The following is a 16,349-nucleotide window of genomic DNA, read 5'->3' as shown; positions in this document are numbered from 1 at the left end:
AAAATCATTATGTTGTGGCACATTGAAACATTGGAGTAACTAGAGACTTATTTAATGTTTCACTTGATTCATAGAAAGATGTATGGTTGGTTGATTCATGAGAAACTTTGCATATGACTTTTAGAAGAGATTTATTTCAAGAATTCACTCACAATGTTGATGGAGTGATCTGCTTTACAAATAATTCAAAACTCAAGCCATTAGTAGTACAAAATGGCTAATTAGTCACTAAAAAAATGACTAAATTTTGCATATAAATAACCAAATTTCAGTGGGTTTCGAACAGCAACTAATTTACAATATCTTATAATGCAACCAACTTTTAGTCATTTTTATCTTAGCCATTGATTGGTTGTCTCGATTTTATCATCTAGTAGTTTATTTAATTTTGGTCATTAATGTAGTCATTGATTGCAAAAATGAATGAGCAAATACACAAAAAAATACACTACTATATGGTCACCCATGAAAACAAATTAATGACCACAGAAATATGACCAAAATATTAGTCGTCTTATAAGATATTGTAAATTAGCTACTAATAGTCATATACATGAAAATTTTAGTCATCATTTGAAAGCAATTAATGACTAAAGAAATATGACTAAATTTTGGTCGTGTTATAAGACACTGTAAATTAGCCAATAATAGTCATATACATGCAACAATTAGTCGTCATTTTTAATCAGAAATTTATCATTTACAATAGTCATTTATCTTTTCTTATTGTAGTTTAATATTCATTATACAAACAACTGATTTAGTCGTATATTCATTTTATTTATGTTCGTAATGAAGTAATATAAACTACTAATTTATTAGTTTTAGATTGATTTTGTGTGTTTATTATTAATCAACATAAATTAATTAGTATGATTTTGTGACTAAATTTAAAAAAATGCCATACAATGTGCATGTTCATCTAAAATTAAAACACAAAGTTACATATATTAATTACAATACTAAATAATATCAAGTACAACTATAAATAATTTCAACCACAAATTATATTATATGAAATGTCAAGTATTACAATGTAAGTTTCCAACTCAATATTGGTTATACTACAATTTACACATGAAATGTTGTTTCATCACTTCAAAACATTATCATTTTGTTACCAAGGTATTGTAGGTGAATTCACGAGATTTAAAGACTTTACCATCATTATTTGTGTGTGTCTCATGCAGGATATTGGCTTTAAGGTTATTATTAGATTGGTTCTCTTCTCTCTTTCTTTTTGCATAGTTGTACCAGTGTTATTGTTCTCATTTTTCTTCAATTTTTGCTTCTTACAATCAATATTGTGTTCCTCTTTTGAAAACAAAAGATATAATGCAGAGTATAATACATGAAATATGATGAACACTTAAATATAAGCTAAAGTAGAGTATAAAGGATTTATATGACATATACCTCAACATCAGCAATGTCAATGCCATTTTCCCCTAGAAAATCAAGAAACTTGAAGAAATTTTCTTCAATTGGAAAATAGTTGCCACTATGTGGCCATATGACCTATATAAACAAAGAAAATAAATTTTCACTATAGAAAATAACAACTTGGTAACTTGGTATTCAACCTTTACGTAAAGCTTAGGCACAATCTTGCCTACTATGTTACATGCTAAAAACCTTAGGATGTAGATAACTTGTGAAAACAAATAATCTGAGGTGTGATGTCTAACCCTTGTCATTTTATTCACAACAATATTTCATTCTCTAACACATGAACTTGGTCAAGTATTTAGACAACCTGTTCTCAAATAGCAACAAAAAATAATTTTTTTAATGGTCATGAAAATATTTTAACAAAAAACAACTAAAAGGATTTCAATCAATATCGTGTAATAATAATTTCATCTTCAAGATTTGTATGTTGTTTAATTGGACATGATACCAAGTATTTTCAATTTCATAGTTAAAAGAAAAAACAAAATCAAAGGAAGTGTTCAAAATACAATCAAACAATAAAGAGAGGATATCAGGGAATGGGCACTGCAATTATAAAAAATATGTTTACTTGTCCACCGATGTCTTGTATGGCATTCCTAAAAAATTTCTTACCAAAAATAACCATGAAGTTAAAGAATCACAACATTAAAAACCATAGGAATCCCTACTAGAAACATTTCCAAAGTCAATGGGTTATGTGCCTAAAGGATCTCAAACAACAAATATATCATATCCAAGACATGCTCTACATTGTCATTCCATCCCTTTTCCAATCTTATTTCTTGTAACATGCCCACACGAGGGTCAAGTAACAATCAAATGAAGGCATTGGAATTTTTTTTTATATTTTATATCTATAAACATTGAATCTGATTTTTTTTAGGAACATATTACTTCATATTTAAAGTCTTTCTATCATGAAAATGTATCAATCATGTAGGGAATCAGAAAAATTGACCTCATTGAGGCCGTCAAACAATTCCTATAATATCAATATTTTTCTTGTTAGGATATATTGGGCAGAAAATGGAACATATATCTAAAATAAAAATCCATATCTTACTTATGCTTAAACTCTGTATGTAGCGTATTCTTAGGTAGCCTTTTAGGATGTTCCTTTGCTTTTACCAATGCACACTATAGCTCGGTTAGACTTTGTATCCTTTCATTTAGCATCAATTTTTGCAAGATAAATGTCACACATTATTCTTTTCCATGTCTCAACATGTAACAAATTATAAATTAAAATTCACATAAAACAAAGATCAAACACTTTTCTAACCAAAACAAATAGGCAAATGATGCCTCTGATAGAACTTTACACCTCAAAAATTACCCTGCAATGTGCTTCAGCTAAAGGTAAGATTATTTGTATTAGCTTTAGGTCATTCTTAATGGGGTATTCATATTTTTACCATGATGTCAATTTGGTGATATAATAAATATATAAGTCTAGGCTATTATTAGTGAAATTCAAGTATAATTAATACAAATAGCATTGCAATGTAGTGGAGAGAGAAACAACTTCAAAATTAGTCTTCTCTATTTTAGTTTGTCTTGAGTTAAGTTTGTATTTGAATATATATTTTTCTCTAAACAAGCGAGATAGAAAGATGAGAATCAAAATATCCCTATGAATTTTTAATCAATTCATATTATATATCTCTAAAACAGCTAGGCCATCCTTCTCTACTATTTGATAGAGATTTATTGTGCACAGAACAATATTGAATTAACTATCAAACACATTGATACAATATATTAACCAAGGAAAGAAAACTAGCATGGTTATGGTATTTGTGTGCTCAAACAAAATCCAACAATAGGTACATGCTTTCTTTATCGTGAAATATTCTTGAAGAGACATGTTAGTTCAAAAATTGAACTCCATTACCAATGGAGGATGGTCGTGTTGGGAACGAAAAGATGCATTAAAGGGCTCAATGTCTAGCTCCAAAAAATAAATAGAAATTTGTCATCATTTTATTATCTATGTAGAACGAAGAACAAGTTTGTATTTGTGCACCTATGCAAGTACATGGGAAAGAGAGAACTACTGTAACCTAGAGCACCATATCTCTCTCCTCCATAAATACTTGTGTACCATAAACATTATTGTAAAAACCACTGAGTGATGAAATTGTTTATTATGCATAATGCTATTGTACAATTTTCTAACTACAACCCTCCTAAACGAATAGAATTTATATGGTTCAAACATTATCCAAACAACATTGATACACTATTGAAGAAAGATGCACTTTCATGTATTCCAGAAGCAACAAAGGCCTTTGAACATCTTATGGAGGCAATGTGCCAAGCACCAGCCTTAGTTATGCTAGACTTCGCAAAGACCTTTATTGTGGAATATGATGCATCAAGAATTGGAACTGGTGATGTTTTAACACAAGAAGAAAAGCCCATTGCTTTCGAATGTCAACCAATCGAATGAAAGTCTTTACACAATGCTATTTATGAGAAGGAAATGTAGGAAAGACTACATGCACTTAAGAAATGGTGACCTTACATACTGAGAAGATCCCAACTAAAACAATATTTCTAGAACTTGACAACGAAGGAAAAATCATATTGGGACTCTAAGGAGTCATAAAAACAAGAAATCAACAACTACAGAATTGATCAATTTTTGAGTATCTCATAAAGTGGAGGAACTTACCTGCTAAATATTCCACATGGGAGGATAATAATTTTATACAGAAGCATCCAAAACTACCCAACCGTTTGAGGACAACACTTTTTGAAAGAGAGGGGCATGATAGGTACCTATAATACTAGTGTAACCCCTTATTGTTATTATTGCAACCCCCGTATTGTATTGTTGTGCCCATGTCATCCCCATATTGTTATTATTGTGCCCCATAGAATCCCACTATTGTTATTATTGTGCCCTTACATTATTATTTTTATGTCAGCTCTGATTACATTATGACCCCTTAGACTCCCATATATAGAAATGAGGTCTTTTCATTTGTATCATCCAACAATTGTTCATTTGTTTAATGTGAAGGAGGTTTCCCCCTCGAAGAGGCTGATTTCTAAGGCGTTGATCTATCTTTCCTATATTTTTGTGAGCTAGTTTCATAACAAAAAGCCACTACTTCCCAAGAGGCACCAACCTCTTATGAATGCAGGCTAGTACATGCTCTAGCCATTGTTCTACCTTTCATACAATTTTGAAACTAAAAATACAAGCAAATACATATACACAGAAATACAAATATCATTCACTAGAGTACATGCATTTTCCCTTTAACTCTACAGATATTCTTTGAACTATTCTCCTTGCTAATCCTAGAGCTCTAATTACAAACCTTTGCAACACTATGTATCATTTGAACACTTGGCCCATTCACTCTATGTTCACATACACAACTTTTCTCTCTTCAAATCTCTTTACAATTCTCACTTCACCAATTTTCTCTACAACAATCACAGTTTTTGTTTCCCTGTCACACAGTGAATGATGTAGTCCCTAACAACCATAAACCTACATTTCATGCTACCTATGTGGGTACTCTATGAATGACTCTACATATTGTTGAAGTGTTTGGCTTCTTGCTACTGCAATCATAATAAAAGGGGAGCATGGGATTTTGAGCATTTTCTCCTACTTAGCTACTCAACAACTGTAGTTATAACACAATCAATTCTGAGAATGGGCACCTATGTGATTCTCCATGTTGAGAATTAAATATCAGTCAACCTATATTCCCAAGGAGGTTCTTCCATGCTTATTAATTGTTCACGAAGCTTGAGATGTACTCCAACAGGACTTCTCTGAATTCTGATCAAGCCTCAAGTCCCTGAGGCTATGTTCTTCATTTAATTCAATGAAGAATCACTTACCACTACATTGTTAAGACGTTGATAAAAAATCAGCTAAAATGAAACTTCATAGGAAAGTTGAAGAGAGGATGACGAATGTTGTGATAAGAAAATGTAATATTTGTGAGGTGGAGTTAATAAAATCATACGTATGCAATAGGTTGACGTGTAGGTGTGGAAACAAAATGTGTTACCTTTGCAAAAGACACTTTTGGACATTGACTCTTCTAATTTTTGTATCTTTATAACACTGCCAGATAGTAGAGAACCGAAATTTTGTCCAAGGTGCCACAAGTGTTCTCAATTTTATGAGCCAAAAGATGATCAGGCTCTGGCTGTTAAGGAGAAAACATTGAAGGAGTTGGTAGACAAGAATCCTAAGTTTCTTTATTTGGAAATTGAACCTCCCCTAACAACACAAACACAACAACCTCTCACAACATCCTCTCACAATATTTTTTATTCGATCCAGAATTAGACATCCACCAGAATTCAACGCACACGATGATCAACTTGTAAATACGGACGTACCTCGACCACTAGCTCCCCCACAATTCCTGAGAGATTGTGATTGGCTTGTAAGAATGCCTCTAAATCCAACATTACCTCCTCAGGATTTCTTCAAATTTGGTAATGGTGGTCAGTTTTCAAACATGGTTGTACCTGAATCATTACCTCCACCGCTTTTCATCAGAAATGGTAATGTTGGTTAGCTTGAAAACATGGGTGTGCCTGCACTGTTACCTCCACAACAGTTCTTCAGATATGGTAATAGTGGTCAATTTTCAAACATGGTTGTACCTACACTGTCAACTCGACATCCAACATTAACTCCACAACAATTCTTCAAATAGGGTAATTGTGGTTAGCCTGCAAACATAGCTATATGCCCACCATTACCTCCACCACATTTTGTCAAATATGGTAATGGTGGTCAGCCTACAAACATGGTTGTACGTGCACCATTACCTCCACAATATTTCGTCAAATATGGTAATGTTGGTCAGCCTGCAAACATGGTTGCACCTTCACCATCACCTCCACAACATTTCGTCAGATATGGTAATGGTGGTCAGCTAGCAAACATGGCTGCACCTACACCGTTACCTCCACAACATTTCCTTAGATATGTTAATGGTGGTCACCCTGTAAACATCATTGTACCTACACCATTATCTTAATAAAATAAAATTTATGAATAAAATTTTTGAAGTCTTGCTAACTCATGGTTTTTATTGGAAGTGTCTACAAATTACTTCTTATCCCTACAATATTTATTCTTGTTTGAATTGTGAACAATACAAAATTAAATTAGTTTGGATTTAATGATTCTTTTGTGTCCATGAAAATGAATAAACATATCGAGGCAGGGTGGTGACACGCAAGTAGTTCAGACTTGGTAATAGAGTAGTAGGGTCAAAGGTATGATTTGGACCATGCATATTATCAATATATAATTAAGTTCAGTTATTTTAGTGTAATGATTTTACATTTTTTCAGGTATAAATTGCTAAATAGTTGGTTGTATGAGTTAGAAAAGTTTCTAAGATGGTAGAGAGATGTTTATGTAACTAGGTGTCATGTACAACTTTATCGTATGTAATATTGATTAATTTTGATATATATATATATATATATATATATATATATATATATATATGGTGCAGTATTGTGAAATGAGATTATTATAATAATATAATATTCTTTTTTAATTTATATCTAATGGAATCACAATCTATATCAACAAAGAATGAATATTTAATAACAATGCCTCACTTGATAAAGCTCATAAATTATTGCCAATAATCTAAATTGTAGATGAAATTATTTTTTCTTTAACTCAAAACAACCCAATTTTGTTTTGAGTATATAATATGGATGTTAAAATGAATCTCCCACCAAGGACATTGCAAAATAGGGATTGTAGTGAACTTTTCTTTTAATGCACTCAAATGATTTCACTTTCTATTATCCAACAAAATTTAGTGTCCTTGAAAAACAAAGTGAATAAGGACATCAAAGGGATCCCCATCTAGATATTCATTTTGGCATCCATACTAATGTTTAAGTGGATCCCTTTCATATCCTTATAGTCTCATGTAAAATTTGTAATGTGTTAATTGTTTGAATTTTTTCATTAATAAAACTAGAGTTGATTTTTAGGGTTTCTGAGGAAAATATTTCCACTATTCCTTGTTGTTTTAACAATCTCATTAATTTGTAAATATGCCAATAAAAGAAAACAAAGAGAACCATATAGTAAACTATTCTATTACAAAAATTGAAATGAATCATGATAATGTAAGCTAACCACCTTTTTTGTAATGGTAAAGTAAACCATGGTTTAACATATTGATTATAATGATTGAAAAATAGTTTAAAATAACCAAAATAGTGTTCAAAATTATCTTGTAAGAAATAGATTATTTCAACAATTAGTATAATGCTAATATATCAGCATGAACACTATCTTCATGCTCACTCTCATCACTATCGGACATAGAAGACAGGGTTCTAAACACTCTAGCTGCTTGTGCTTTGTGGGTTTTTGACAAAAATCACATAGAGGATGAGAAAACCCATCTCCTTAATGTTTTTGAATTCAATGGCTATATCAAATCGGTAGGTACCAAAGCTTTTTAAAAAACAAGCAAAGATTTGAAGATTAAGAAAGAACCTAAAGAATCTACTTCCAATGTTCTGCTTCCCTTTATTCAAGGAACTACAGAAAAGATTGCCTGTGTTCTTAAGAAACACAATGTTTCTTCCACCTTCAAACCCTTGAACAAAATTCAAAGCTCCCTAAGATCAGTTAAAGACCTGATGAATCCAAAAGATATGAAAGGTGTGTATTTGATCCCATGTTCTTGTGGGACTCCCTACATTGAGGAAATTGGTTGTTCCATCAAGCAAAGGATTCAGGAACATGCAGATGACATAAAGCACTATAGGACTTGCTACTCAACTCTGGCTGAACATATGGGGAAGACAAAGCACCACATTAGTATTGAGGATTCCCAGGTTATTGCCACAATTAATCACTTCCATCACCGTAAGTTTAGGGAGGCCATTAAGATCGAGAAAGGGTCTAAGATGCTAAATAGGGATGATTTATTTATTTATTTATTGGGAATAATAATAAATATTATTATAATAACAAAAAATATTTTAATAACAACAAAATTGAATTTATTTTATTCACCTATATATTAAATAAATAAATCTCCCTCTTTTTATATTTTTATTTTTTCTTGACTTCTTTCATTGAGTTAATATTTGTATTAAATGTTCTAACTCTTATAATTTTCTTTTTATATTTTTGTTCATTATTCCTTGACTTTTTAGTTAATTTTACTACCTTTTGTTTTCTTTTTTTAATTTATTTAGAAATAATAGTAGTAATAATAAAAATTATAATATATATTTTCTAATTTTTATTTTGGTTCTTTAGTATTATTTCCTATTTTTAAGGCCTTTTCACTATTTTTATTTTCTAATTTTGACTTTCTTATATTTTTTCTAACATTCATAATAAATTGAAAAATTGATTGTTGGGATTAATCTGTTACGTCTCTATTATTTAATGGTTCTATGTTTTAGCTATCCATCTATTACCTGATGATGAACCACAATAAGTGGTTCGAAAAGCATCGACTTTATAATCTAAATGTGATTTTGTCTGAAAATATTTGATATAAATCATGAATCAAAAAAGCGTACATTATACCCAACAACTTCTTGCCACATCATCGAACTATACCACATGATATCCAGTTGGCCCCCCATGGTGCCCTCACGGCACCCCATCTCACTTACCATGTCATTCCCAAAGCTGGTTCACATCAACGCACCGACCTATGGTGTTCCACCACGGATTGTAGCATGGTCCCCATCAGACAACCCCATGCCCTGTGAACCATCGTTTTCCCATTATAAACATTTTGGCCTTGAATCAACATTCACATCTTTGCTTGTTCACTTGTTAGCTACATTTCACGCTAATGAAAATGCCTGAGACTGAGACATTAAATTTGTATTTACTTGTTGAGTCCCATTTTCCCATCCCCCTTCCATTATGGGCTTACACGCTACACACCATAATATTAAGCCGAGATTGAGTCCCCGAGACGTGAAAGCCTACCTCAATTGTTGGAAATATTTTCTCGTCTTAGGACATAAATTTATCGCCCCACTCTTTTGTGCATCAAGCTCTGAGAGACTAAGATGAAATTAACACCAATATGGGAATTTCCACGTCAGATGATAGAAAATTTTCCATTCTGGACACATAAGTCTCGACTCCCCTTTGGGAAATTTTTCTCATTGCCACCCTTTTGGAAGTGGCAAAATGTTGTCAACCCAAGGTGACATCACTTTGGTGTTATCCTAATGTCATCCTATCCATTTGGACTCTTATGGGAGCACCATGTGTCCTCCATTTTTGGGCCACTTGGACCCAGATAAATCTTGAGGCCCTTATGGTTTCTCGAAAAGTTTTTATAGAAGCTTTTGGATTAGGATTAAGAATTATATGATGTAAATTTTGAATAATGTTTGAAGTAAAGAGAAGTTCAACAAAATAACTAACTCATATTTTTTGGCTATTATTCCCAAAGAAATGAATCGGGTAAATTTCACTCGATTTTGACCAATCATTCTTTCTAATTCAACTTATAAAATTTTAATGAAGATCATCAAATTGAAAAAAATATTGTTGGATGTCATATCAGAGAACTAGGGAGGATTCATGGAATGGAAACAAATATGTTAGAAAATTATATATTATAGAGCAATGGAACACATAAAATATTGCAGAAATATAAACACAGAAAACATATAAAACAAGAGAGACACAGATATGGGCTACATCCATGGAGAAACAACCAGTCCTTCCTTTTATATTATCCATCAAAATGAATAGATACAACATACAGCGGATCTGCTGTAATTCCCTCTTCGCTCTCAATCTCCTCTCTCTTCCTCACTCAAAAGATAGATCTACATAGACACAATACAATTCCCTCATATATAGTGAGGGGTTTCCTTCTAGGATGAAAAACCCTAAATTAAACGTAACTTCTACTATCAGATCTTCACCTAATGAACGACCTTGGACCCCCCTTGCAGTGCACATATTATGGGTGGCATTGTCACCCCATTACGAACTGGGGTCCAATGCGGCGATACCTCTAAATAAAGAAGATAATTAGGCTCCACACCCAACAAAATATTGGATAATGTCATTATTTTCTAAGAAGAAATTCATTCAAGCAAGGAATTAGGCAAGCTAGGAATGGTAATAAAGTTGGATATGGCCAATGCCTTTGACCGAGTAAGGAACTCTTTTCTTTTCCTCATTTTAGAAAAATTGGGGTTAGGTAGGGAATTTATAACGTGGATAAAAGCATGTATTGGCACCCCATGGATTGTGCCATTGCTTAATGGTCGAGGGACTATTTTTTGTGTTCCCTCTTGAGGGCTAAGGTAGGGCTACCCTTTTCCTCCTCTCCATCACATCATTATGGCTAAAATTCTTAGTAGAAATTTCGAGAAAGTGAGTGAGGAAGATAGTTTGATGGGATTACGTATCATATGAAATGTTAAAGGTGTAAATCACTCTGATTTTGTACATGACATTCTCTATTTAGGGGGTGCCTCCAAAATAATAGTCCTATGGTTTAAAAAAAATTAAACACCTAGCTTGATCTATCAGGCAACATGGTCAACAAAAAGAAATGTTAATTATATAGCTAGAATTGGGTTGAGTCAATGTTGAATGAGATGTCAATGATATTGGAGTTTTCAACCCTCACAAAGTGGAATATACAACTTTATCATATGTAATATTGCTTAAAATATACAAAAAACATTCATTTTTCTATGTTTGTGAACTATTGTGAAATCTGATTATTATAATGATTAATATTTTTTGGGAATCAGAATCTATATCAACAAATAATGGATATTCAATGATTTTTCCTAACTTGATAAAGATCATAGATTATTTCAAGATTTTTTTATTTTTTATTTTTATTTTTAATAAATGTGTAATTTAGTTTTGAAGGGCAGAAATAAATAATTTCTAGTAATGCAAATTGCAAATGAAATTGTATTCTTGTTGTCTAGAAACTACCTGATTTCCTTTTCATATGCATTAATATGGATGTGAAAATGTATCTCCCACCAAGGATATTGCAAAATAGGAATTGTCCTAAGATTTTTTTTAATTCACTCAAATGTTAGACTTTCTATTGTTCCAAAGAAATATTGTGTCCTTGAAAACAAATGTGAATAGGGGGGAGGTAGGGACATCATAGGGATCCATCAATACATTCCTTTCGGCATCCATGCTAATGTTTAAGTATATCCCTTTTGTTTTCTTAGTCCCATGTAAAAGTTGTATTGTAGAAGTGTAGGTAGATTGAAAAGTGCAAGCAAGTAGGGAAGTGCAGGTAGACTGAAAAGTGCAAGCAGGCTCGAATGTGGGGGCAGACCAAAAAGTGCAAGGATGCTGAAAATTTTAGAAGTGTAGGTAGGTATGAAATTCTGAAGATGTTGGGGCCAAAATTTATGGGTTGTTGCTGGGTTATAACTGTTGAACACAAGGATAATATTTAAAGTGTTTGTATCACATTGGAAGCTTGACTTGGTGGAGGAGGAAGCTCATTTTCAATCTAATGAAGGAAGATTTTTTTTACTATGTTTTCCCCTATAAAGGGTTTTAGCCCTGGCTGAGTGCCTACATTTTGTGTCCAGGATCTTCATGTGTTTGCTTTGATGATTTCTTAATGAGAAGAAGATAAAGGAAGAACATAATAATATCACAAGTAATTATCAACATAAGAAAATATTTCTTATTTTTTTATTTTCTAATAGGAAGTTGGTAGATTAATGAGATGAGATGTGTTCTAAATTAGAGTTGAGCCCTCGACCACTAACCATGCAAAGGAAATTCCCAAGTCTCATTTCGATTTTGTAGTAACAATTTGGTAGCAAGAATTGGTTATGGATTTGGGAGCGTTATATAAGCCCTCACTTGGTAGGTCAAGGAGCTCTAGACCTACATCCAACCACATAATTATGCCCTAATAAGAGCCCTATAAGAAGGTGTGGGTTTCATCCACTACGGTTTGAAGAAAGTGATATTTATTTTAGTAAGTATTTTCTACATCTTAATCTATTTATGAGTTTTAAGGGGTTAATCCCATCCTTGTTGCTCCTTTCCCACCATTTTTCCCATGTTTATTTTGACTCTACATGCATAAAGGATGAAATTGTATTCAGTATGAGTGTTCACTTGTTCCTTCTTTTGTGTTTTATTTTCCTTTCATACTTTTAATGGGTAGTCACCTAAAATTTTCATCCCATATGACCTTATTCAATTGGGGCCACCCTACTACATAAATGCACAATCCCAACTTGATATGAGACATAATGGCTTCGAGAAACTTATTTCCCCTTGAATCGCTCCATTTTCACCCAAATTTTGTTTAAATATCCCTCCCAACATGCAATATGGAAACCCCCTTTGTTCCTAGTTCCCATTATTGAAGGTATAAATGGTTTTTGAGTTTGTGAAGTTTCTCCTTGTTATAGCTCTCAGTAATATGAGAAAACCTTGATAATGTAAATTCTTGTTACTATCTTCGTTAGATCTCCCGTAAAACACTTGGGTAAATTTTCATACTACAACAAGAACCCACACTATGTCTAGCTCTTCTTTAATTTATCATGTCAATACTATGGATTTTCCTTGCTCAAGCGTCTTCAAACAAATATCCATATACTTTGAACTTTTGTTTATTTTGTAATGGAATACACATAACACATGAACTCTATTGTAAAATTACATACCACCTTCCTTTCTTTCCACTAACACCTATCACATGAGGAGCTTCCATATTTTAATAAGAATCTTGACAATGTGCAAATGTGCCATAGTTTAGTGACAATTATTTGCAATATATTGATTGTTCTAACACCTCTTGTTACAATCTCATCTCATTAACTCTTTGTCATTCATGTCACTCTGTTTGCATTATACCTAGCCCCTCGTTGCCCCATTTGCAAATCTTGGTATTGAGTGCCACTGAATTTATTTTATCACCCAAGGTTTTCTTTGAAGTGAAAAAACATAAAGGGGGTCATTTCTAGGTTAAAAAATTAGTTTCATATCCAAATGTGTATGTTGTAAACATTGGACCTTCCTCTTAGTTTAAAAGATTATCCATATAGGGTACTTGAAAAGGAACTCACAATTAGTAGATTATTTGATGAATGGTGAGTCCTCTTCTGTTAATTTTCTATTCCATATCATGTTATCATATGTCATTACACCATGCATTTTTTTGTTGGTTTCCATTGAATACTCTTTCCAAAAGAGCTCATACTTTATTACCTATTACGAATTCATTGCCTCTTCGTAATTAATTTTATATTTCTAAGTAAAATACTCTTGATTCTGCATGGAAATTATATAAAAAAAAAGACTCATACATTCACCATACTAACACTTCCCATACTTCCATGCTCGTATGGTGTCCCTTATGTTGCATGAAATTTCTAACAACACTTTCTACGACACATAATTATGTCATGTAAAATATTCTTATCTTCTTAAGGACATTTGGTCACAATTTTAAAATATGCTTATTATTGCATGTTCCTTTGTTAGAGACTACACCAGTCATACATGTTAGTACATGGGATTTACTTCTACTATTATTAATGTTTATTGGTGAAAACAAACATATCCATCCCTATCACATTTCTTTGAGAAATTATTTTTATAGTCTTTTTCTATGTGGAATGACCTTCAATTAGCGGTTGTCATATCCATCGATATCATATCCTTTAAGAAATTTTTTTATATAGAATTTTTCCTATTTGGAATTATCTTCAATTAGTCATTGTCATATCCATCCCTATCACATTTCTTTCATAATATTTTTTATATAGTCTTTTCCCTATGTGGAATGAAATTCTATTAATGTTTGTCATATATTTCATTACTGCACATGAACTCAAATTACATCACTCTCTAATATGAATTCTAGTCCTACTTCCATGGGGCCTTTTTTCTTCCATGCCATAATTATATATATTACTATGTTATCAATTTCTTTTCTTTGAGCACGCATGAGCATGATTGCATTCCCTATTTGAATTAATTTTCCCATTGACGTTATATAATGTGCCCTAGAAATTACATGAATATGATTATAGATTATATTTACTTTGCACATTGACTCATGATTTGAGACTCACATTACAACAAATTTGATAAAATGCTACATATAATGCGTTTTCTCAGCAGGGGCTCACGAGACAACAAGAGGGGTCATGGCAGAAGGGGGAATTTTTCATAGAGGGAAAACCAAAGCAAGAGAATCAAATTGTATATCCATTTTGGTGTAGATTCTGAGCAGTTCAATAAAATCCCTTAGAATGGGTATCTTTACTTATTAGGCCTCCCACTGATCCAGGTGGGTATTGGTCGCCACCTGCCAAATCCACTTGGACCCCAATCGTTGTTTCTTTTAGCGTTTTAGTTTCCTTAATTGTAGCTTAGTTTACTATTTTTAGCAGTTTTTCGGGTCCTGGACTTCCAGAGCCGTTTTGAGGCCCTAAATGACGTTTTTTGCGAAAATTGGGAGCAACATCAATCCATAGACCAATGTTGGTCTTCCCAAAGTTGTATTTCTCAGGTAGATCCTTCTAACGAGATACTGTACACATCAAACGGAGATCGTATGCCAAAGTTACGACCCCAGGAAGTTGATGTACCAATTTACCCAAACAGTGCCCACAGTTTGGCGTTTCATCTTCTAGGGTTAGGTTTTGGAATGTTAAGGGTTTTACATTGTTTCTAAATAATAAATAGGCCTTCAAGCCTCATTTTAACACAATTCAGAGGCATGTAGCCAGCACATCTCTTCTCAGAGATAAGCTACCATTGCCCTAGCTAGTTTATTTCCAACTCTATTTGTAAGCATATTTCAGTATTTTACATTAATGAAATGAAGTATTATTTCCACTGCATCTCTTTGTTTATGGTTATCTCTATAATTTGTTGCGTTCTCGTTTAAATCTAGATCAGTGGTATCAGAGCGGACTGCTTTTTCTCTATTTTCTTTGCATGTTCCCAACGAGGTTGGGATATAATGAGTTAGGGCTTGAACTGGTCGAACCTTTGCAAGACCAACCTCACAAATCCCAATGGCCTCCCATGGAAAATGAAAATAAAGATGAGGGGGCAGTAGATCTTAGCAAAATCTTGCTCGAAGAATCCCTCAAGTGACAAAGGAACACGACGATGGACAACTTCGCCTAGATCCTTCAGTGGTTACCTAGGGGTGATCCATCGGCTTCCAATAGCTACTCTGGAAACTCCACCATTTAAGGTACAATTTAATTTGGAAATCTCCATATTCAAGTGTCAGAAAAATGCAGATGCCATCGATAAATGGTTAACCTGCTAGAGGTTATTTTTCTATTCATGATTTTTCTAGTCGAGAAAAGATTATTTTCGCTCTTCTCAAAGCAGCCCCCCACATCAAGGACTAGTGGGAAACCTACTGCGAGCAGAAGGATGAAAGTACAGACTCACTATTTTCAGCCACACCCACTTGGGATTCCTTTCGAGAGGCCATCAACGGGTAGTACTACCCTGTCGGAAGCTATGAGGATCAATACATAAAGTGGACCACACTGCGACAGGGAAGGGACCAAGACGTGCCAGAGTTTACGAATATTTTCCATACCCTTAGCACAAAGTTGGGTATCAAGGATTCAGAGCAGCATTTGATACTCAAATACTGTGGCTACCTACAAAAGTACATCTAGGAAGAAATAGAATTCGTGAACATCTCCTCGCTCAACATGACATACCGATATGCCATCAAGGTCAAACAAAAGTTTAAATAGAAGAAGCGAGACTTTGGATCTGTGAATTCAAAGAAAGGGAAAGGTGCACCCAAACTATAGAATAAAGGACAAAGTCAAGGCGGGGTATCCCAACAAAATACACCAAAGCTGCAAGGCCGAAA

Source organism: Pinus tabuliformis, chromosome Q (assembly GCF_031772625.1).
Source record: "Pinus tabuliformis cultivar Carrire ecotype Pingquan chromosome Q, CPIR1, whole genome shotgun sequence".
NCBI lineage: Eukaryota > Viridiplantae > Streptophyta > Pinopsida > Pinales > Pinaceae > Pinus > Pinus tabuliformis.
This window is presented reverse-complemented; position numbering follows the sequence as displayed.